General features: G+C 32.7%; 1 long non-coding RNA gene across 1 annotated transcript; it reads right to left on the reverse strand.

The window, feature by feature from the left end:
• Nucleotides 1-4,529: 4,529 nt before the first annotated feature.
• LOC144580662 (uncharacterized) lies at nt 4,530-23,794 on the reverse strand. The gene is made up of 3 exons (XR_013530600.1): nt 23,649-23,794; nt 22,990-23,201; nt 4,530-4,680 (listed from the first exon to the last, which is right to left on the reverse strand). It is a non-coding gene; the product is annotated as an uncharacterized LOC144580662 (long non-coding RNA).
• Nucleotides 23,795-24,124: the final 330 nt, after the last annotated feature.

Here is a 24,124-nt window from a genome sequence, read left to right on the forward strand (position 1 = left end):
TGCTCAATAGAAGCTATATAGTAGCCACTATTAGGCCCATTTTACGGTGAAGAAAAATTTTAAAAAATATTTATAAGTGTCTAATATCACAAAGCTATTAAGAAGTGGTTTATAGCATCAAGGTAATTACTTTTTGACTCCAAAGTGTGTACCTGTAGTCATCATGCTTCCTATTTATTTCTATCATTGTCATTAACATATTATTTTACCTTTCCATAATGTCCTTATGGCTACTGTGTGTATAGTGTCTATAGATATTTTATTAAAACATGGTGCTTTACAAGACATGGATAGGTAGATATCGAGGGTCACAAATGCACATTGGACCGAGAGAAACAAGAGAGCAGCAATTAATATTTATATTTGCTGAACAATGATTAGGCTTGGATTTTTTACTTAGTAACATAGAAGATTCTTGATGAATTCACACTTGAAATGCGATCATTTAAATTAGTTCAGACAGATACTTAAGACACCTGTCTTTTCTTAACCTTGAAAAAACTAGATTGGATTGACCATCAAATTGTTCCTGTCTTATATGAAATTACTAATACCCAGTCTAAGGGGAGTGATTTATGAGGTAAGGCAGTTTAAAAGAGAATAAAATACGAACAATGAGACAAAACGAATGTATAAAATTGTGCACACGTTTTACAAAGAGATAAAAAGGTCAAAAGAGCATTCCTGGAAAGAACAGTAAAACCTCTGCAGTAATGTGTTTCAATCTATAAGCTCTAATTTCACAACAATGCCAGGAAATATAATATGACTCATCAATCAGGATAGAATTTTTTGAATTAATTATACATAAATTCAAAAAGTTTTAGACAATGGTATTGCAATTGAGCTATTAGTTCTTAATCATTATTATCAGTACATGTAAAGACAAAATGTATTACCATTGTCTAATTAAAATATTACTAACAAATGCAAATAATACTTCAAGTGAAGATAATAATAGAGCTGGAAATGATCTACAAGGTATGATTTATGCCATGTCATCAGGAAGCTACTTTATGAGCAAGAATCAGGTATTTATTATTTTCATACTTCATCTTAACATTGTGTTGGTAGGTAAACAACATTTTGTTTTAAAAGAGACCTTAATTTTCAATCGTTATTAAGGTAACTAAGAGCCATGGCAGGCCCTTACTTAGTACTTTTGTTCATTTGTGTTGTTCGTAGTATACTTGCCTAAAAACAGACAATGACCCTTTTAATAAGGGAAATACTGGCTTGCAAAACAAATAATATAATCCTCAGAACTGAGCATATACTCTGTGTCAGTTTCCCCTTTATAACAACTCATTTAGTTCAGTAAAACATTAAATTTGAGAAAATATCAAAGGCAACACGGGATAATGATTTAAAAAACGTATCGATGGAACATATCTCAAAATAATAAAATCTATTTATGACAAACCCACAGCCAATATCATACTGAATGGACAGAAACTGGAAGCATTCCCTTTGAAATTCAGCACAAGATAAGGATGCCCTCTGTCACCACTCCTATTCAATATAGTATTGGAAGTTCTGGCCAGAGCAATCAGGAAAGAAAAAGAAATAAAGGGTATTCAATTAGGAAAGGAGGAAGTCAAATTGTCTCTATTTGCAGATGGCATGATTGTATGTTTACAAGACCCCATCATCTCAGCCCAAATTTTCTTAAACTGATAAGCAACTTCAGCAAAGTCTTAGGATACAAAATCAATGTTCAAAAATCACAAGCATTTCTGCACACCAATAACAGAGTAAAAGAGAGCCAAACCAAGAACAAACTGCCATTCTCAGTTTCTACAAAGAGAATAAAATACTTAGGAATACAACTAAAAAAGGATGAAGACATCTTCAAGGTGAACGACAAACCACTGATCAAAAAAGTAAGAGAGGACACAAACAGATGGAAAAACATTCCATTCTCATGGTTAGGAAGAATCAATATTGTGAAAATGTAAATACTGCCCAAAGTAATTTATAGATTCAACGCTATCCCCATTAAGTACCTATCACCCTCATCAGAGAACTGCAAAAAAAAAAAAAAAAAAAAAAAAAAAACACCTTAAACTTCATATGGAACCAACAGAGGGCCCACATAGCCAAGTAAGTTCTAAGCAAAAAGAACAAAGGTGGAGGCATTACACTACCTGACTTCAAACTATACTACAGTATATCAAAACAGCATGGTACTGGTCCCAAAACATAGATATAGACCAATGGAATAGAACAGAGGCCTCCGAGGCAATGCCACACATCTGCAACCATCCGATCTTTGACAAATCTGACAAAAACAAGCAATGGGGAAAGGATTCCCTGTTTAATAAATGATGTTGGGATAACTGGCTAGTCATGTGCAGAAAACAGAAACTGGACCCCTTCTTGACACATTACACTAAAATTAACTCCAGATGGCTTAAAGTCTTAATCATAAGACCTTATGTCATAAAAACGCTAGAAGAAAACCTAGGCAAAACCATTCAGGACATAGGAGTAGGCAAGGACTTCATGACTAAAACACAAAAAGCATTGTCAACAAAAGCCAAAATAGAAAAATGAGATCTTATTAAATTCCAGAGCTTCTGTACAGAAAAAGAAACAATCATTAGAGTGAACCAGCAACCAACAGAATGGGAAAAAAAATTTGCAATCTATCCATCTGACAAAGGGCTAATATCCAGAATCTACAAAGGACTAAAACAGATTTACAAGAAAAACATAAACCCATTCAAAAGTGAGCAATGGACATGAACAGATACTTTTCAAAAGAAGACATATATGAGGCCAACAAACATAAAAAATGCTCATCATCACTAATCATTAGAGAAACGCAAATCAAACCACATTGAGATACCATCTCATGCCAGTTAGAATGGCAATCATTAAAAAATCTGGAGACGACAGATGCTGGAGAAGATGTGGAGAAATAGGAACAGTTTTACACTGTTGGTGGGAGTGTAAATTAGTTCAACCATTGTGGAAGCCAGAGTGGCTCTTCCTCAAGGACCTAGAAATAGAAATACCATTTGACCCAGCAATCCCATTACTGGGTATATATCCAAAGGATTATAAATCATTCTACTATAAAGACATATGCACAAGTATGTTTATTGAGGCATTGTTTACAATAGCAAAGACCTGGAGCCAAGCCAAATGCCCATCGATGGTAGACTAGACCAGGAAAATGTGGCACATCTGCACCATCGAATGCTATGCAGCCATAAAAAAAAATGAGTTTGTGTCCTTTGTAGGGACATGGATGAATCTGGAAAGCATAATTCTCAGCAAACTAATACAAGAACAGAAAATCAAACATCACATGTTCTCACTCATAGGCGGGTGTTGAACAATGAGAACACATGGACACAAAGAGGGGAGCATCACACACTGGGTTTCTTGGGGTGGAATAGTGGGGGAACAGCAAGGGGTAGGGAGGTTGGGGAGGGATAACATGGAGAGAAGTGTCAGATATAGGTGATGGGTGATGGAGGCAGCAAACCACACTGCCAGGTATGTAGCTATGCAACAATCCTGCATGTTCTGCACATGTACCCCAGAACCTAGAGTGCAATAAAATATATGTATCTATCTATATGGATAGGCAGATGATAGAGAGATACATAGATAGATACATAGACAGATAGATAGACAGATTTAGACAGATTGATAGATTTAAAAAAGAATAAAAGAAAATAATCTTACTGTCAGACTTTTATTTTGCCACTGACAATCTATCTTCCTGAAGTTAAAATTTTCTAAATTCTTGTCTCTTTATCTTTAGAATGGATGCTTACAAAAAATTGTGAACAATTTATTAGCTAGAGTTTACTAATTTAATGAAATATATTTTAGTGTCATTAAGTAAGCACATTCTAATTAGTGACACAATTTTCCATAAATATGATGCTTACAAAAAATGTGCAAAAAGAAAATAATAATCTGTCTCAGTACAGATTGAATATACTGGATATATCTAATAATTTTTGACGATGTTTATTTGAAAATGTTCCTTGAAGGAAAGACTCTGAGACTAGGTTCCAATTATAAAATTCATATACTCAAAAATATCTTTTCACTTAGAATTATTTGACCAAGTGATCGCTGTCTTTGGACAAATATATTTTTTAATTTATTTTATTACTTCAAGTTTTGCGGTAGATGGGCAGATCTTGCAGGTTTGTTATATAGGTATACACATGCCATGGTGGTGGTTTACTGCATCCATCACCCTGTCATCTACATTACGTATTTCTCCTAATGCAATCTCTCCCCAATCCCCTCACCTCCTGCTATTCCTCTCCTAACCCTTCACCCCTTGAGAAAAATTTTAAATAGAAAATATTATAATCCAAATATTGCTGATGGACAGAGTAGGTTGCAAATTGAGGCGGAATTGCATAGACTGGACTAATGATTTTGGCAAAGGACAAATTCTCTCCTCATAGTCCTGTGTCAAACAAACTTACATAATGCCAGTGATAAGTAAGGCAGCCACCCCTATTTGGTTAACCACAGCCAATACTTACATTTATCTAAGGATTTTTTCAGTATCTCTCATAATATCCTGGGGGTAAAATGTAGGCCAAGAGTTGTGTTGGTATCTGGCCACAGAGAATTGTGTCAAACTTCTTAATTGTGATATTTTACAGCCATTTTCTAGTTCTTCACTTTTTTTATTTCTTTCTAAATTACAAAGGCAATAAGACAGAATTTAAATAATTGACTTTGCACATTACAATTTGTTCTGAGAAAGAATTGGTAATAAAAGCATATATTATTACTCCACACATAGCATTTCTAAGAAAGACAAATCGTGTTGTGTATGCAAAACCTAGTTGGAAGAAATTTATATTTGGAGTAGTGTAGAGTTTTATTCTTTTCAATTTTTTTCTCAGGAAATTGGAGAAGGAAAGGCGAAAAAACATCTGGGAGTTTATGGTGTATTACTTGTAAAACACTCACTCGTACTTTCTTGTGATCGTGTGTATACGGATACACACAAAATAACAGTTTGTGAAATACCTACATGCATAAAATCAAACAACGCAGCTGCATCCATATTGGCACTAATGAAACCTTTAATTTGACTTCAGAGCAAATGAATACATTTCAGGTTTTATATAATCCACAGTGTCACACTGTACTAATTTGATTCACCAAGGAATGTATTGATTTCATTCCTTAGTTTACTTCAATAGTCATATTGCAAAATGTAGACATGCTTTAAATAGATAGTAATTATTTGAATTTTTCTTTTGATTTATTGTATCAAGTTTTATTTCAAATTGAAATGCAAACACCTATAGCTTTTAGCCTAATGATCTGATAAATTAGTGCTTGTTGGATGGGTATATATACTGCCTTTCCAAACTCAATAGGAAGTTGCCAGTGCTTTTATGGAGAGGCAATATTTTCTCTTGTTCTGAATTTCTCAGAGGATCAGCAGTTAATACAGAATTTTCTGTAACAATTAAATTAAAGTGCTAGAGATTCATTTCTCCATGTGTTCAATTTTTTTGATTAAAGAATGCCTTCAAGGACCATTTTAATAAAGTAAGTGCACTGACTGCATGAGCCAGACTTCGCTTTTTAAATGATGAGTGGCTTGGTGCCATTACATTTTCATGCAAAAATGTTGGTTATACAAGCTTTCTGTAGTACAGAAAATGTGGACATCTATATAGGCCAATTCACAAAGACCAATACCAAGGTACTTTCTGCATATTCCACAGGAAAAAAAAATAAAAATATAGATAACAGTCTTATAAACTATATAAATAAAATAGCAACATATATGAAATTAAGGTTAAACAGAACACGTATAATGTTCTGGAAATGAAAGGTTACATAATGGGGCATTTATCTGACAATTCATTGTGTCATTTATCTGACAAAATTTTAAAAGATTCCTATTAAAGCAAAGTATGATTAATAATCAGATCACTAGAATATGAGACAAATTTTTAAATTTATGAAAACCTAGAAGGTAAAACAAAAGCCTTTAGAATATGTGTAAATCCTCTTGAGAAAATTCTGGCAGAGAGGAGGAAATTCCAAAGCATAACAACATTTAAATGCCTTTTTTTATGGCCATGATGGAGTTCTTGGCCACCACCTTTACCATCCTCCATGAGCAACTACAAAAGTACATATGATGGTTAATACTGAGTGTCAACTTGATTGGATTTGAAGAAAAAAAAGTATTGATTCTGGGTGTGTCTGTGAGGGTGTTGCCAAAAGAGATTAACATTTCAGTAAGTGGGCTGGGAAAGGTGCACCCACACTTAATCTGGGTGGGCACAATCTGATAAGCTACCAGCATGGCTAGAATATCAGCAGGCATAAAAATGTGAAAAGAGACACTGGCCTAGCCTTCCAGCATACATCTCTTCCATGCTAGAGCCTTCCTGCCCTCAAACATCAGACTCCAAGTCCTTCAGTTCTGGGACCCAGACTGGCTCTCTTTGTTCCTCAGCCTGCAGACAGCCTATTGTGGGACATTATGATCCTGAGTTCATACTAAACTCCCCTTTAGTTTAGAATGAATTTCTTTAGTTCTGTTCCTCTAGAGAACTCTGACTAATACAGTACATTTAAAAAAAAATTCAGCACATGACTACTGAAGACTAAGCTCTGATTTTTTTTTTTTTTTTTTTTTTTATCTTGACCAAATTCCTATCTAAGAGGTCTGGGGATTCCTGCCCTGCAAACCAGAAATTCTCATAAGATGGGTTTTATTTAAACCTATATATTGTGACTTAATTTCCAACCTGCTTCTGGAATAACATTATGATACAATGAAGAAAATTAAAATATTTTACCTCAAAACATGTTTCTTTGCCATATCTTCAAATGGTTATGCAAAGCTATTTTTTGCAGGGGAAAATGTGCATCTCTGAAAAATCTCTAATAACATAGCTAGATCTTTGTCTTCCATGCCATCCCAATCCTCAAGAGATTTAGTAAGGGTCTAGGACCTTTTGAAAGGTCTAAATAGGAAACATTTTGTCATTCACTGTCTCTAAGGACAATAACTGTAAGACTTCAAAAGAACTGTGGTCTCCACAATCTTTTAGTTTAACCTGAATATTTCCTTTTTGTTGATCCCAGGTCTTTAAACAAACTCAACCAATTATCAATCAGAAAATGTTTAAATTTACCAATAACCTGGATGCCAACCCACACCCCACCCCACTTTGAGTTGTCCCACCTTTCTGAACCAAACCAATGAATTTCTTAAGTGTATTTGATTGATGTCTCATGCTCCTTAAAATGTATGAAGCCAAGCTGTGCCCCGACCACCTTGAGCACCTGTTCTCAGGACCTCCTGAGGGCTGTGTTCCTGACCAGAGTCACTCATATTTGGTTCAGAATAAATCTCTTCAAATATTTTATAGAGTTTGACTCTTTCTGTTGACACAATAATGCATTAGAAAAAGGCTTTCGTTAAGGAAAACTGATGAATCCTACAATGTTCTTGGCTTTCTGCCTGGAGGTAGTTTTTAGATAACAACACAGACTGTTAGTTTCAATTTTTGAGGAAAAGGTTAGAGTTTGAGAAGGTGGATGTACCTTATAGTATGCCCAGTAGAAAACCAGAGAAAAGGAAGGCACAGAAAGGAGCATCTCCAAAAACTCGATGTGTTTCCCCTTGGATCTGTTGTTGCCCAATAATGAATAACAAGTGAGTAGGCTTTAAGCCCATTACAAGAGACAAAGAATGACTTTGGAGATACAAGTTGATAAATTTGCAGAGCTCATGTTAGGCTGGGAGACACTGTAGTGTGCTGACCAGTTGGGGTGGAGAATTCTAGGGGAACAACAGCTAGTGGACATTCAGTGGACAACTGGGTGAATTTAGTGGACACACAATAGGGATCAAGCCTTAGTAGGCTTGAATTATTCCTAGAATAAAACCTACTTTTTAACTCACTACCAGAGCATAAAATAAGCCTCAAAAGAATCCAGATAAAAGGCAAGTGTTGAAATTGCCAACTGGCCTGAACGATGTCCTATACTTTTTAAGGAGAGACAACAATATTTAGTACTCAGTCATGCAAAATTTCAAGTGGCCAAACTCCAGCCAGTATTTATTGGATTTGTACTAGTTCTGCGTCAGCTTAGAATGAGGAAAGCCAAGCTCACTCCCAGCCTAACAATGAGAGAAATCTAGAAAAATCTACAAAATCACGTTTTGAATCCACTGAGATTGCAAACCAACAGATGGACTGAATTCCAAAGGTTTGTAAGACAGGAAGGACGGAGCGAACCCATGGACATTTTTTATCATTGGAAAATCATAGGAGAAAGATGTGGCAGTCATAAAAGTCAATAACACATTTGAAATTTCAGTGAGTTCATAAAGACTGAGCATGAGCTAGCATTAGAGTTTTGCACTGGCAGAAGTCCTAGGGACAAAAGGACTTCACAACCACTCACTAGCCCTCTGCCGTGGGCCTCCAATTAGTGTCCACGAGAAAGGCTGGGAGCAAGGAAGGAGGTTCAAGAAATCCTCCTTGTTGGAGCAGGTATGCAGAGGCTGCTGAATTCTGAGAATAAAAGTAAAAGTACTGAGTAGAACTGTTTGTGCTCCCGGCCCTACATAGTTTAAGGTAGTGATCAGCTGCAGCTGACAATAAAGATGATAACTGCCAGCATCATGGTCCTTCTCGGAAAGGAAGCAAAATCTCACTGATGCTGGAGAAGGAGTATCACTAACCTGATGCTGCTTGGGATGAGGTGAGGCAAATACTAGGAGCGAGATTAAGTCTGTGAAACCAGTTTTCAGGTCTAGCTGAAAATTGAATGTGAAGCAAGAATAATGAGAAAAGTAATCTAACACTTTTGACCTCATATTAAAAATAAAATAGTAGCTGCCAACCACTGAAAGAACGTGAAGCCTTTGGTACAATGAAGGTAGTTACAACAACAATGATACTTCAACAAATATTAATTACTATCTAGATTGATTCAAGCCTACCAAATGAGCGCTGAAGGAAGGGGCAATTTCATTTGTAGAAATGCATATTAACCCTGTTTCTATAGTTATTTTGCACACAATATCTGGCATATTATAAAAATCCATGAAACACACAAAATAAGGAAGGATTATCTATTCCTTATGAAGAGATAAAATAGACACGATATATAGGAATAGATATGTCCAGACATTGAAACTCAAAAATGGTTGATAACATAAGTATAATTAATGCATTAAAAATATAGTAGAAAAAATAGTAAGAATGGAGAAGTGAGAAATATCATTCAAATAAAATAAAATATAAAATGTAAAAATACTAAAAGTTGAAAATATGATATCAAAAATGAAGAATTTTTATAGTGAGTAGAGGTATCAACTAACTGCACAACTGGACTCACTAGAGGAAAGAATGAGTGAAGATGAGGCTAGGTCCATCAAAATTACACAAACTGAATTATCTAAAGAATCAGGCAAGCAAACACACAAATAATCAAAACAGATTAGCAATTCCAAAAGGATAACATTAAATACCTAATGTATATATAATTTTAGTTTTAGAAGCAGAATGGAGAGGTGACAAGAAAATATACACCAACTATATAATGGCTAAGATTTTTCCCAGCTTAATGAAAAACACTAAACTTCATGTCCGAGAAGTTCAGAAAATCTCAAGCAAGATAGTTATATAAAAATCACACTGAGACACATTATAGTAAAACTGTTGTAAATCAAAGGTAAAGAGAGGTTTTATTGTTTTTGTTTTGATCAACAAGAATAAAATGAACCATTTCATTAAAGTGAAAGTAACAAATTTCTATTCCTGGCGAAGATAGAGATACAGAGGCCAGAATTTCCTATCTGCAACAGCTATAAAAGAAATATATCTTAAACAAAGATATATTAGATTTTAACCAGCAAAAAATAATAATGTTTGAAGACAGAAAACAAATGAGGTAAACCCTACAATTATCTCAGCTTATTATAATACCTGAAAAGATCCTCCAGTGTAAACTATGCTAGGAACATTGCATTTTTAATTGATTTTTATTTTACCCAAAATGTAAAAAGTAAGATTGCTGAATCACATCACATATGTTATCAAGGCTTTTGATACAATTTAAGAAATTTCTCTTCAAGTTGTCCATTTCAAAAGTATACACATCACTAGTATCTATGTGTATTCTTTAAAAATTGTGTTATAATTGGCTTGTTTGTATTTGCATCTAACACTTATCATGGGAGAATTTCATTCAACTTTTGTATCCTAAAACCTAGCCTAAACTTTTAAAATATGCAGTAACTGGCATTCAGTAAGACTACATAACAGTATATTAAATGTACGTGACAGGCATGCATTCTACAAGTGCAAAATTATATCATATAATCTGTGACAGCAAATATCTCTGAATTCAGAAAGAAGACATGCATTTTCATTACTGACTGATGAGTCAGAAGTATCAGATTAGGTGGTCTGAAATTGAAATATTTAGGAAGTAGAATAAAATGATCAAGAGGACATCAAAAATGGAATACCAAAAAGTTGGTATTTAAGCTGGCTCTTGAATGAACATAAAATATCAGTGTTCACAATGGATTTTCAGAAGGCATTTGGCAAAACTGGTTAGGTTCATATGTGTTTTTACTAAGGATTGGTCATAGAGCTGGCTGAAAATTTGCCTAGGGAGAGAATGTCTGTGTTTGAAAACCAAACAAATGAGCTGAGACTTTCTCTTTGTTGGTTGGCTGGTCGTCTGGTTGATACTGATAGTAGTGTTTTTGCTGAAGCAGTAAAGAGAGGTGATCAAAATTTTTGTGTGCTTATTTTACTTATTATTTTTAAACTAATCTTTTAACAATATTCAGGGTGAGTTAGCTGTGTACAAAATAATGAGAAACACTAGAGAGGCAAAATACACATTAGAAGGCTACCAAAATGATATAAATAAAATATTAGATGAGCATGCACTAAGTGACAGCATAACATAACTTATATTGGATTTAGAGTAGTTGATAATTAGAAGGAATGCATACAAGAAAATTTATGTAGCTCTTCCTTTAACAATAAGAAAATCTTCCCTTGGCTTTTCTTTTTATTTATTTATTTATTTTTTTGAGATGGGGTCTCACTCTGTTTCTAGCTTTTCTTATTCTTAAAGATTAGTCTCACCTGTTTACAATTCCTCAGCCATGATAAAATGTCGTTTGTTGGTTGAAAGTCTTGACATAGTCTAGTTTGTGTCAGAGTCTTAGAATTTTGCATATGCTAGTTTGAGTCTCCTGAAAATAAGTAGTGCAATATACTAGGACAATATTGTCAACAGAAAGGGATCAGTGATGCACATAACTGAGAAAAAGAAAATAAGAAAGTAATCCTGATTTTATTTTCATAACCAAAATCAATGAAGTGAATTATTGCTCAGTTATTTGGATACTGAGTCAAATAAATAACTACATTATTAATGGAAAGATTATTTAGTCAAAGCAATATAGTTAAGCATTGAGAAATGATAGACTTACTACTTCAATTTTCATAAAAAATAAACTAAAATGGGAAAAATAGAAAGAAATAAAATGAAATTAAATAGAACTATGATTTGGAGTAAAAGAATGAAATATGTTTTTTATAATAAAACTTTCCTTTTTTTGATAATGCATCATCGTATTTAACCTACCCAGAATTGTATTGACCTTGTTACAATGAACATAAAATACTATCGTATTGTGAATAAATTTGAAAATCTACTGGTCATAGCACAATTGAAAAATTTATAATCATTTAAGTTAAATATTATTAAGAAAGTTGTATACTAAAGCATATTATTTTCATCCAAGTAATGTATAAAAATAGTTAAAGTATTAGAAAGCTAAACATGGAAGAAATAAAAACATTAGCTTTATGAATGCAACTAGCAAACTAGCTGGATTTTATATTGTTCAAGTGTGTGTGTGTGTATGTAAAACCATCAAGTCTTGTGAGGACTAACTCACTTTCATAAGAACTGCATGGGGGAAACTGCTCCATGATTCCATTATCTACACATAGTCCATCCTGCAATATGTAAGGATTATGGGAATTACAATTCAAGGTGAGATGTTGGTGGGGACAGAGCCAAACCATATCAATGATTAATGCTTTTTCTTTTTTTAACTGCTATAAAACCACAGACTACAGCAGTACCTAGTATATTCACTAATCTTCTAATTAATCCAGATATATCTAATAATGATGTATGAAATTAAATCACTTCTTAGAAATAGTATATTTTAGTTTTTAACATTAACGGGGAACCTTTCCTTGTTTCTCTCTCTGCATTGAGGGAGTTAAACTAGATAATATTTAAAGATGTGCCTTCAATATTCTATAATTGCTATATCTGGTAGAAATAGCTTTTTGATGGCTTTTTCTTCTGATTGATGTTTAAATTAACTTAATTAGCCAAACAAAGGAAAATTACTTTTTTAAGATCACAATTTTGATTTCACATTAAATGAAGGCAATAAATTAAAAAATCCTTATACAAAAATGTACTTGAAAGTAACTTCATTAAAACATATCTAGATTATCACATAATGGACTCTAAGGAATCTATTTATCATCACATGAACTGCTATTTTCTGCTGTTTTTCAAAAATGCCAATTTTATAGGATTTACTTTCAGTATAATTTTTGGGTATCTACCTAAGCTAATATAAAGTCTCCATCTATATGGTAAATGCTTCTCAATGTCTGAGCTTGTTACTTTTGATTTAAAATAAGTCTTTTCAAAATGTAAGTAATTTTTAATATTTAATGGATACATAAAGTACATGTATCTCTGTAAAAGCAAAGCATCTGACATTTACATTTAACGAAAGAAAATTTTGACAAACCTAAACTTACTGGATTCTTGATAGTATGAATCAACGCCCTTGTGGAAAAATAGATTACAGCAAAATGATAAAATAGTTACTCTGTAAAAATAACACACTAGGTGCATCAAGTTCAATAAAAAGCCATATAAACTCATGTGTTAACATGCACATTTTGTTAAAGATTAATAATTTAACACCTATGAAAAGTTCAGAGAATGTTAAATAGCTATGCTCTTTCTTCACTCTTTTCAGTTTTATTGATTCTGCTGCCATTCTAGTAAAGCTTAATCAGAGAATAATAAAGGAGGTTTATTGCCCATCTTTCTTACAGATTTCTCGTAAGAGCACAGATGCACAAAGTAACAGCATTTAAGGAAAATACAAGTCTGGATCCTTCAGCCCATTCTTAAGTTATTTTCCAATGTTCCCAGTAATTCAACACCTGATTTTCTGGTTTGTTTGACTAAATTTGAAGAAAACAGATCGTTTTATTGTATGAATAAATGCAGTTTACTTTTTCATAGAATAATGTCTTTCAAAAATTTTAAATTATCTCCAGCTGTATTGATGTTTGAGGAATTGATACTTTCTCTGTAACCATGTCAGAACAGTTTAATCAAACTGTATTTCTATTTTGATATCTCTATGTCTAATTATAAATACGTATTTCTCCAATGTCTCCTGCTTCCCCTTAGCACTTTCATCCTTGGTGCCTCACTTGTCAACAAAATACTCTCCAAACTCTTTTCCTTTCTTATTTTCTGTATATTATTACATATTTTAATTTTTGTTATTACTCATTTGGGCATGGGAAATCTTCATTCTAAATCATTACAGACATTTCAAAATCTGACCTTAGTCATATTTTGTATTTATTTTAAATAATAATAGTAATTAAAATGGATAGTAATAACTATCCATTCTATCTAACTATCCCAACTGTCTAGTTGGGAAAATAAGCAGTAAATTATCCATTGTTATTACCATTATTATCTAAAAAACAGAATGCCTAGTTTGGGTATGAAAAATAAAGTTATAATAAAGTTTTAGTGTATGGCACAACTGCCCCCCTATCTTCCCTGCAACATTCTAAAACTTTAAAAACTATTATATCTCTTCAAGAACCATTATTGAAAACAAAAGAGATGAAGTTCCAGCAGTAGAAATCAAATAGAACTTAAATATTTTTAAATGGAGACATGGTTGTTTAAAACACTACAAGACCTTTTCTAACTTCCTTTGGAATATAAAATTCAGGAACTAAGTAAATTCTACACTTGAAGACCACATGTTACTGTCCTTATTTTCTATCATGTTTCTTTCAAAAGTACCAGAAAATGATTTTTTCACTGAAAATTTTGCCATGAAATTTAGAAGGACTTTCATGCATTATTAAAAAAGATTAATTAATAATGATTCTTACTTTATTTTCTATCAATTTGTTATTTCAATTTTTATATTATAAAGTATTCTTCAAGAAAAATTCTATTAAACACAATTTAGAATTTTTTACCTCAATTTATTTGCTATTAAATTATCCTCATTTGTAATGCCCTTTTCTCTCTATATATATACATCAGCTGTTACTTTGTATTTTATCTGCTGATTGAGAATAGATAAAATGCAGTATCTAATCTATGTATCTATCTACATTCTATCTATACAATTCTATCTATATTTCTACTCTGATATATATATATCATACTATATGTAGTATTTAATATAAACTCTGTTTTATATATATATATCAGAGTAGAAATATATATTGCTTATGCTTTATATATAATATGTATATGTGTGTATATATATGGAATATATATATTGCTTGTTTTATATATATATTGATTATCTTTTGTATATAATATATATTGCTTGCTTTATATATAATATGTATGTGTGTATATACATATATATTTATGTATAAAAACACTGTGATGTTCCTATATTTCTACTCTTATAAATATACATAAACATCTGTTTCTTATTTTGCTAAATCAGCAGAAAATACAACATGGATTTTAAATATTTTATTGTTTAAATTAGATGATTCTGTAAATAATAATTATAGTAGTGGCATAGAAGAACCATATTACAATTTTTTTAGCAAAACAGTAGAGGATTTGGAAATTTTCTTCAACATAGAAATGTAGAGAATAGTATGGGTTGATGGAAAAAAATTAAAAAATGACGAGTTCCTTTACATAATGAAAGGGACAATAGTTTAGAAATGGTGATCAGAATATTTTGTAATGGGGCATGGGAGAAGATCCGTCTAGATTTTAAAGGACTTTGGGAAAACAATGTCCTCACAGGCTAGAATTGGATTAGAGCACAGTTTTGCCTGAGGACACACCATAAATTTCAGAATACACAGTAGAAAATATAAGAGTCAAAGAGGGCAATAATATTGAATAAAATAGGAAGTATATTAGAAACAAGAAAGATAAAAATCTAGGTGATGATAGATTATCAAAGCTGTTTAGATTTTAAATGTTCAGTTTAAAAGTAAGGAAAAGATGAAGGAATTATTATGATTTCCTAGGGGAAGCAGGCCTCTTCCTTTGGATCCATTTCTTAAAACTTGTAAAGTGGGACCAGTTGTAACTTGGGGAAGGATGATTAGCTAGAAGAAGAACTTAGGATCTGTGGGCATTGCTTCTATTTGTCTGTGGATAGCTTACAAAGCAAGCAATTTCCTGACTACTATTTGCAGGTGAAGATCCAGCTTGAAGACAGTATATTCTGAATTCTTTAGGTTTCTTGCATAAATATGAAGGTCAAGGTGTTAAATGCTGATTCATAGTCAAGTAAGTCAAGAATAGACAGAGTTCTAAATACTTCTGCCAGTGGTAAGGGAGAAAAAGAAGGAAGTCTTTACATGTCTTCATATAATTCTCCTGTGGAGCTAACATCAGGGAGATAATGTGAATAGATTTCTCTTGTGACCAGGCTAAAGCAAGGTTCTTAAGTTGGTATTTTTGCCTTCACATTAATGTAAATAACTGGACCTATATCATTGATATGCTGCCTTTAAATGAGGACTTTAATGGGATTCTGCCTCACAAGTGATCTCCTTTTACTGTTGGTTTGTGCTTCTTATAATAGTGGAGGTTAAATAGTGTTGATAATTGTCTGAGGTATTTTGGACAGTTTTAAAAAGTATATACTGAGTAGCATAGACAACAGAAATGTATTTTCATTGTTTCAGAGGCTAGGAAGTCCAAAATAAATTTCCAGCAAACCCAGTAGACCCAGTGTCTAGGGAGGACACATTTCCGGTTGGCAGGTGGCTGTGTTCTTGCTGTATCCTTATGTCATGGTGAGAGATATAATTCCTCCAGTGCCTCTTCTTATAAGGGCACTAATTTTATTCATGAGGGTTTCCGTCTCACAGTTTAAGTATCTCCCAAATGTCCCACCTTCAAATACTGTCATATTGGCTATTAGTCTTGAACAGCTGAAGAGGTACCATACTTATACCACACTCTTCCCCTAAGAAGATTATATCTTGTTTTCCATTTTTTACTTTGCATTTTGTGTTGATATTCAAGTTTTCTAATGCACTTATGGGTGGGAGAAAAATTTAAATTTATCTTGTGGGATGATGTTCTCTAAATTAAAATGAAGGTAATATACAGTAATACTTTAATATATACAGGCAGCTGTAAAGGAGATATTTTTGAAGAATACTATCACAACTTTATTATTTACAACCTGTCAAAGGTGGTGTTATTTTTCTGTTTGTTTGTGTATTTGTTTGCTTGTTTTGAGATGAAATCTCCCTCTGTCGCCCAGGCTGGAGTGCAGAGGTGCAATCTCTGCTCACTGCAACCTCTGCCTCCAAGGTTCAAACAATTCTCCTGTCTCTGCTTCCCAAGTAGCTGGAAATACAGGCCTGCACCGCCATACCTGGCTAATTGTTGTATTTTTAGTAGAAATGGGGTTTCACCATTTGGGCCAGGCTGGTCTCAAACTCCTGACCTCATACGATCCACCCCATCTCAGCTTCCCAAAGAGCTGGGATTACAGGTGTGAGCCACCACACCAGCAGGTGTTTCTGTAATACTCCTGACTGCATATTGTGAAGATTCTAGTTACAATGCAAATATGCTGCCTGAGACAAATAGCGGCTCTGCCATTTTGACGTGAATCAGTTTGTCAGATTCACTAACAGTATGCACTGTAGTATTTAAGGAAGGCAGAATAACAGCAATTTAGAAATAATATTCAAAATGTTGGTCTAAACATAAATAGAGAGAGGATTCTTCCTGCAAAATTTTTCAATTCAGTGCTCATGAGTGCTATATTTTTCCCTTCTTCATTATTTGGAGCCTGATTAATATATAAGAAGAAGAAAGAAGAAAACAAACTATCACGCATACAGTATTTGAAATGTTCTAGGATTTGCTCACATTGAATCCACTAATTTACAAAGCATTCCTGAGAGATAGACATTTCACAAAGAAGTTTTAAGCTCAAGTAAGGTAGCTTTGACTCAGATATAAATTTTAAACCACATAATTTTAAAAACAAAACGTATTTATGAAATTTTGTCATGTTTATTTTTAAAAGAGAAATAAGGTTTACTCATCTATTGTACTCTTGACATTAAAAGTATAAAAATATAATAAAAATGAAAGTATGCTACATTTATGGTCCAATGTATATGAATTTTTGGCTTTTTAAAAATATTATTGACCCGTCTTTAATTTTGGAGGAAAATTTTGCTATTCAACTTTCTGATGAATATCAAAAACATAGTTCTTGAATGGACTCAAGGTGACAAGCCCTTGAAAGGAACATAATGTGATTATTTTACATAGATAAAGTGAAGTAAATCTGATTACCTATAACAAGTTTAACCAATGATGAGTGCATACTGGTACAGAATGCCCTGACATAATTGCAAGATAAAATAAAAAAGCACAAAGAATGGATTTCAGATGGTGATAGTACCATAAATTCAGTTGGTGAACAAACAAAAATACTTGTTTTGTAGAATCTGCCTGAATTCTGCTGATGTTAAGGTGCTAGTTGACTCTTTTTCTATCTCATTAAATATAATTTTAAAATGGAATAATTTTCAAACTATGGAATTTAATATACTTACTATGTCCCTGTTTGAAGATTATTTGATGCTATCTAAAACAATCTACAGATTCAATGAAATCCCCATCAAAATACCAATGTAACTTTTCACAGAATTAGAAAAAACAGTTCTAAAATTCACATGGAATCCAACAAGATCCCCTGCTAAACAAACAACCCCATTTTAAAGTGGCAAAGGATATAAACAACATTTCTAAAAATAGTCTTTTGTTGCCAGTTGCCTAATAATTCTGTATCGCCACAATATTTAATTATGAATAAACTCCTGAAAGAATGCTAATTTACCCAGCTTTATTTTGGTATTGTTGTGTTACAACTTATGATAGTATAAACAAATACATTAACTTCAAAATTTTACTTCTGTATATTTATTACAAACACTAGTAAATATTAATGATTTTCTATAGTTAAAAAGTATATTAAAATATGTAGGCTTAGAAATATTAAAGTATATGTAAGCAAAAGCGTATTAAAATACGTAAAATATTTACTTTTAAAAAACATAAATATATATATACTAAACACATGTATGATCTAAATATAATATATAAGACACTTGTATTATATTTAGGTCCCATTTATACTTGTTTTAGATAGGAAAATTTTTTAAATAACTAAAAGTAGAACTACCATTAGATCCAGCAATCCCACTACTGGGTATATACCCAGAGGAAAAGTAGTCATATGAAAAAGATACTTACATACATGTTTATAGCAACACCATTCACAGTTGCAAAAATATGGAACCAGCCAAAATATCCACCAATCAACAAGTGGTAGATATATAAGATGGATTTTGGTGGAGACAAAATCAAACCACGTCATTCCACTCCTGGCCCTTCCCAAATCTCATGTCCTCACATTTCAAAATCAATCTTGCCTGTCTTACAGTCCCCCAAAGTCTTAACTCATTCCAACATTAATCCAAAAGTCCAAGTCCAATGTATCATATAAGACAAGTATTTTCCACCTATGAGCCTGAAAAATCAAAAGCAAGTTAATTACTTCCTAGATACAATGAGGGTACAGGCATTGGGTACAGGACACTGCTCCGGCACATAAAGCAACTCTAAGACAACAACTACTATAGTCTGAATGTATCTCCCCAAATCGTGTGTTGAACACTTAATCCCAAACAAAACAGTGTTTAGAGGTGTGGCCTAATGGGAGATGTTTCAATCATGAGTTCAAAAATCTCGTAAATAGATTGAAGGCAGTATAAAAAGGGCTTTGAGGTGTGAGTTCACCCCTATCAGCTCTACTATCATGTGAGGACACAGAGTTTCTCTCTTGCCCTTTCCCTTTAGTCAACTGAGCACGCAGGAAGAAAGCCCTCACCAGGTGCTGGTACTCAGATTTTGGACTTGTCAACCTCTACAGCTGTGAGAATACATTTCTGCTTTACATTTTCAAAAATACTCTGTTTCTAATTAATACTTACTCCATAGCCCAATACTATTTTAAGCCTCTCTCTTTATAATTAATAGAATCTCAAATATATATATTTTACAAAAATATACATAATCTTATTTAAATACATATCTTATTTAAATATATATATATCATTTTCTTAAGGATTAGTTTGTGTGAGGCTATACACACCGAAAATATCATCTTGTAATTCTGTATCTCATTTTAGCCATTTGAAAGTAAAATATCTATTTATTTATATAAAATAACATTATTTAATTTTTGGAAGGCAAATAGCATATAATATGTAAACAGACAATTAAAGGCACATAGCAAGTTGTTCAGCAAGAGTTTATTAAATCAGTAAATAAATGCATTCAGTATATATTAGTAGATATGTAACCCATGAAGATCAATTAATACATTAGGGAAAAAAGTAACGGTAACTGAGTTCCGCTTATGGTTGCTATGATTTTATACGAATAATTTTAGGCAATGATATGTGTCAAAAATGGTTTTCTAACTGTTATTCATTTGCTACAGATAAACATGTCAAAGAGTGTTTCAGATCTGATCACAAAAGGTATTACATCTATTAATTTACATAGCTAACATAAGAATTTGATACTATATTTTTAATAATTTATCAGCCTAAGGCATTTTTTTTCACTGAAATTTTGTTCCTCCTTTTATGTTGCAATTTTCCAAACTATCTCTAGGATAGTTTTATGATTTATAGTCATTAAGTAAACAATGTATCAGTGAAGTCTCTCTCAGATTTTATTCTGAATATGTGGCAGGTAATGCATAATCCACAATCAGAATCTGAAATAAAATACAGTAAATTATTCTCAAAAATTACGTCATTATCTAAAATACCCTACAATCAAGAAATTATGGCTGTTGGATTTGAATCAGGCATTAAGAATTTATATTTTGTTATACCTATATATTTTCTTGTACATATATTGTGCTTACATAGATCACCAAAAATTTAATTTACTTGTTAAAGAGCTTTAAAGAAAAAAAACATATTCTAGTGGGAAATGAAGAATACACTTTATTGAGTGTTTTGTCCACAGAGATTTCTAGTTAGATCGATACAGCCTCCTGTAAATGCATTTTTTTTTTCTGACAAACTCACAAGGATTTATTTCTTTGTTTATTTGTTTTTTGTTTTCTATAGGAAAACAATCCTACCCTTTATTTTGGTTAAGTATAATAGTTGTTACCTAATATCGCTGTAGTTATTTTGTGAATTAGACCTGTTTATGTTTTTAATTATGCAATTTGTTCTGTTACTTAGTGCTTTCCAGTCTCAATTATTCTATTTTTACAGCAAGTGTAGTTAATGGTCATATTTAATGAGTGTTTCCTGGTGTTTAACTAACCCCTAAGATAGTGAAATGCTAAAATTAAATATGTTTATCACTTGTAAGGGAAGAGATTGCCTTTCAAGCTATTGCCCCAAAGTTTATTGGCTCTAAATCACCATTACCTACATGTCATAAACAAGCCTTTGTCTGCAGTAGGACGAGTTGAGACTTTTCATTCAAAATAGGAATAGCAGATGGGTGGCGAGCTAAGAATTATTGAGCATTACTGAGTGCTCAGCACTCTGGCATGTGTTTACCATATATTATCTATTTTGTCCTTGAAACAACTACATAAGAGAGATATTTTATGCATGAAAAATCTTTAGTGAGTAATTCATGCAAGCCACTAGCAATTTGAAAACAGACACAGGCAAAGCCAATGGTAAGTTATTGCAAGAAAAAAATGTAAAAATAATTTATAATTATGGAACCTAGGGTAAATTCTAGATAAGGAAATAATTATGAAGGGGTTTTAGTAGATAAAAGTGTTGGGTGACTGTAAATATCATTAGCAAAAGATATAAACTAAAATAAATGAATAAACATAAATATGTATTTACATAGGCATTTCATTTGTAAATACTTGTGGAGTGCTAGGAACTGTTTGAGCACTAATAGCTATTAACTCCTCTAATCTTCAGAACAACCCTATATAGTAGGCACTTTTGTAATCATTGCCCATGTTATAGAAAAAAAAACATAGACACCCATGGGATAATTAAGTAAATAGTCCAAGTGCATATAGATAGTCAGTGGGTCACATTCTGTTAGTTTGGTTCTAGAGTCCAAATTTTCAAGCAGCAGCGTATAAGCAGCAGAATTTTATGTTGAATTCCACTGGAGATTATAGGACACAGTGTAGAATAGAGAAAGCATATTTACATCCCAGTGTTCAAACCAATTGAGATTTAGGGGTAGGATATTCATTCTATGGGAGAATTAGGTAGCAAAAGAACATTTGAGCAAGAGGGTGAGCTAGTACAAAAAGGCAAGGGCTTGACTTCCTTTTTTAAAAAAAAACATATTTATTATACTTTAAGTTCTGGGGTACATGTGCAGATCCTGCAGGTTTGTTACATAGGTATACACGTGCCATAGTGGTGGTTTGCTGCATCCATTGCCCTGTCATCTACATTAGGTATTTCTCCCTAAAGAACCATGGTAAAACATCATGAACCTCAGAATGAAATCCTCATACACCAAGGGAAGAGAAGAGTCAGTAGTAATTCTGGCTCAGAAATGAACTTAGGAGTCTACTTTAAAGGACATGCAATAAAAGAAGAAATTGTCCAGAAATCAGTGAAGTCTTTGCCAGCAGACGATGACAAAGGATGACCACCTAACAGACCATAATAAATCGAGCCCAGTGATTTTTCTGTTTTTTTTTTTTCTGATACAATAATCTTAACAACTTCTTACATATTTGACCTTTCTTTAGAAAAATCAATGGAATATCATACAATTTTATATATTTATGACAGAATTCTCTAGAAATAGAAAATAGATATATCCTTCACTTGAATGTGTGTGGGATTTGTGAAAGCTATATTACAAAAGGAGCAAATCCCAAGAAACTTCTCATGGGATTTTAACACATGTGTTCCCTGTGAAATCATCCAGATGTGGATCCCTGGATAAGATTGAGCCATAGGCTCCTCACAAATGTATGTCATTAGAGTATCAAAATGGTTTCATTATTTTCCAGCATGCATGTGACTTCATACAAATATTGCCAAGAATATGAATCAAAATGTCAAGGAAGTGCAGGTGAAGCCAAATAAATAAGTTGTAGATTCAGTTCATACATCATTGATCAATGAATGTTATCAATTTTCACACAGCCCAGGATCCTGATAACTTTCCTGTTGAGTGAGTAGCATAAATTTTAAATGACCTGGAGCTCACCATGAGGAGAATTGCTAAAAAGCACTCTCAGTGCTCTAAAAATATTCTGAATCACTAGTCCACATAAAGGAAAACAACTTTTACTGCAATTCTCAAGTGTTATCTTAAATAAATGGAATTACGTTTCTTTATGGTTGAATTTCCTAAAGATTAATTTTCAAATAACAGTTCTGATAATATAGGTAAATGGAAATATTTTTTCCTTGTTGATAAACTCTGCAGTTCGAAACTATTAAATGCTGATTAAATTTAAAATATTATAATTGAGAATTCCAATTATCCCAAATTATGTTTTTATTTATTGTTCATTTAGAAGTTAAAGTTCATTCATAAAATATAAAGTCAAAAAAGTAGGCTGACCGGTTTCGTTTCATCCATTCAAGACTATTTGGAGTTCAGAACTGGTACGCACATTCAGCTGAACTGTCCCATTGAAATCACTGGCACCATGCTATTAGGATCCTAACTTTCTGGGTCTTCCTTCAGTTCCACTTATTTACATCATGAGATGGATACTTGCTTGCTTCTTATGAGTCATTCATGCATTACTTAAAGCGTTAACACCAAAGGAACTGAAAGAAACATTCAAACTCATGAATACAACTATAGAGAATCCTTTACAAGGCAGCAACTTCTGAGCTCCTAAGTACATCCCTTCATTTATTTAAGATATTAGTGCCTGCCACACACTCTTAATTTTCCTGATTGTTCTTTTTGTTTCTCAGTATGATTCTGTTGTCCTCACAGATTACTCATCCAAAACATGGATCTTTCAGTTCTCTTTAACCTCTTCTTTTGACTACTTTTTCTGCCATTTGCAAGTAAAAAGATCCATGTTTATAAATTTGAACTTACAGAAGCCAAGATGTAAACATTTCTGAAATTATTATTTTAAATAATATTCACTAGAACAAGATAATCCTCTTTTCCCAGCTACCCCCAAACAATTTTAATTTGACTTTATCAGAAATTATATCATGATTTATTTTCTTGTTTATTATTTGTACATATTTACCCACCAATTACTATATTTTGTTTCTCTTTTAAGTCAGCACATATTCCACAATCTGCTGTTAACCTTATTATCCTCCTGATAAACAATTATCTCAGAAACTCTGTACCAGTAAAAAGCACCACCATCTACTCAGTTCTTTAGGCCAGGTGCTTGTGAGTAATTCTAGATGCTACATTCTCTTTGTTCCTCATATACTGTGACTCATCGAGTCCTAAACATTCTATTTTGTAAAGGTTCTATGATTTAGCATATTTTTCTTGCTTAGTACTCTCATCAGAGTGTTTTATACCCTTGCCACCTTCCACCTAAGTAGCATGAACCACAAACTAAGGCATAATATATGCAATAAGTAAAACATAGTTCTATATTCATGGGTATGGAAAAAGTTTGTTGTTGCTTTAATTGTACCATTTGATTCACATACTTATTTTGTATTTGTCCCTTTTTTATTTTTACTAACATAGCAATCAAGGGAACAAA

This window comes from Callithrix jacchus, chromosome 21, assembly GCF_049354715.1.
Source record: "Callithrix jacchus isolate 240 chromosome 21, calJac240_pri, whole genome shotgun sequence".
Taxonomy (NCBI): domain Eukaryota; kingdom Metazoa; phylum Chordata; class Mammalia; order Primates; family Cebidae; genus Callithrix; species Callithrix jacchus.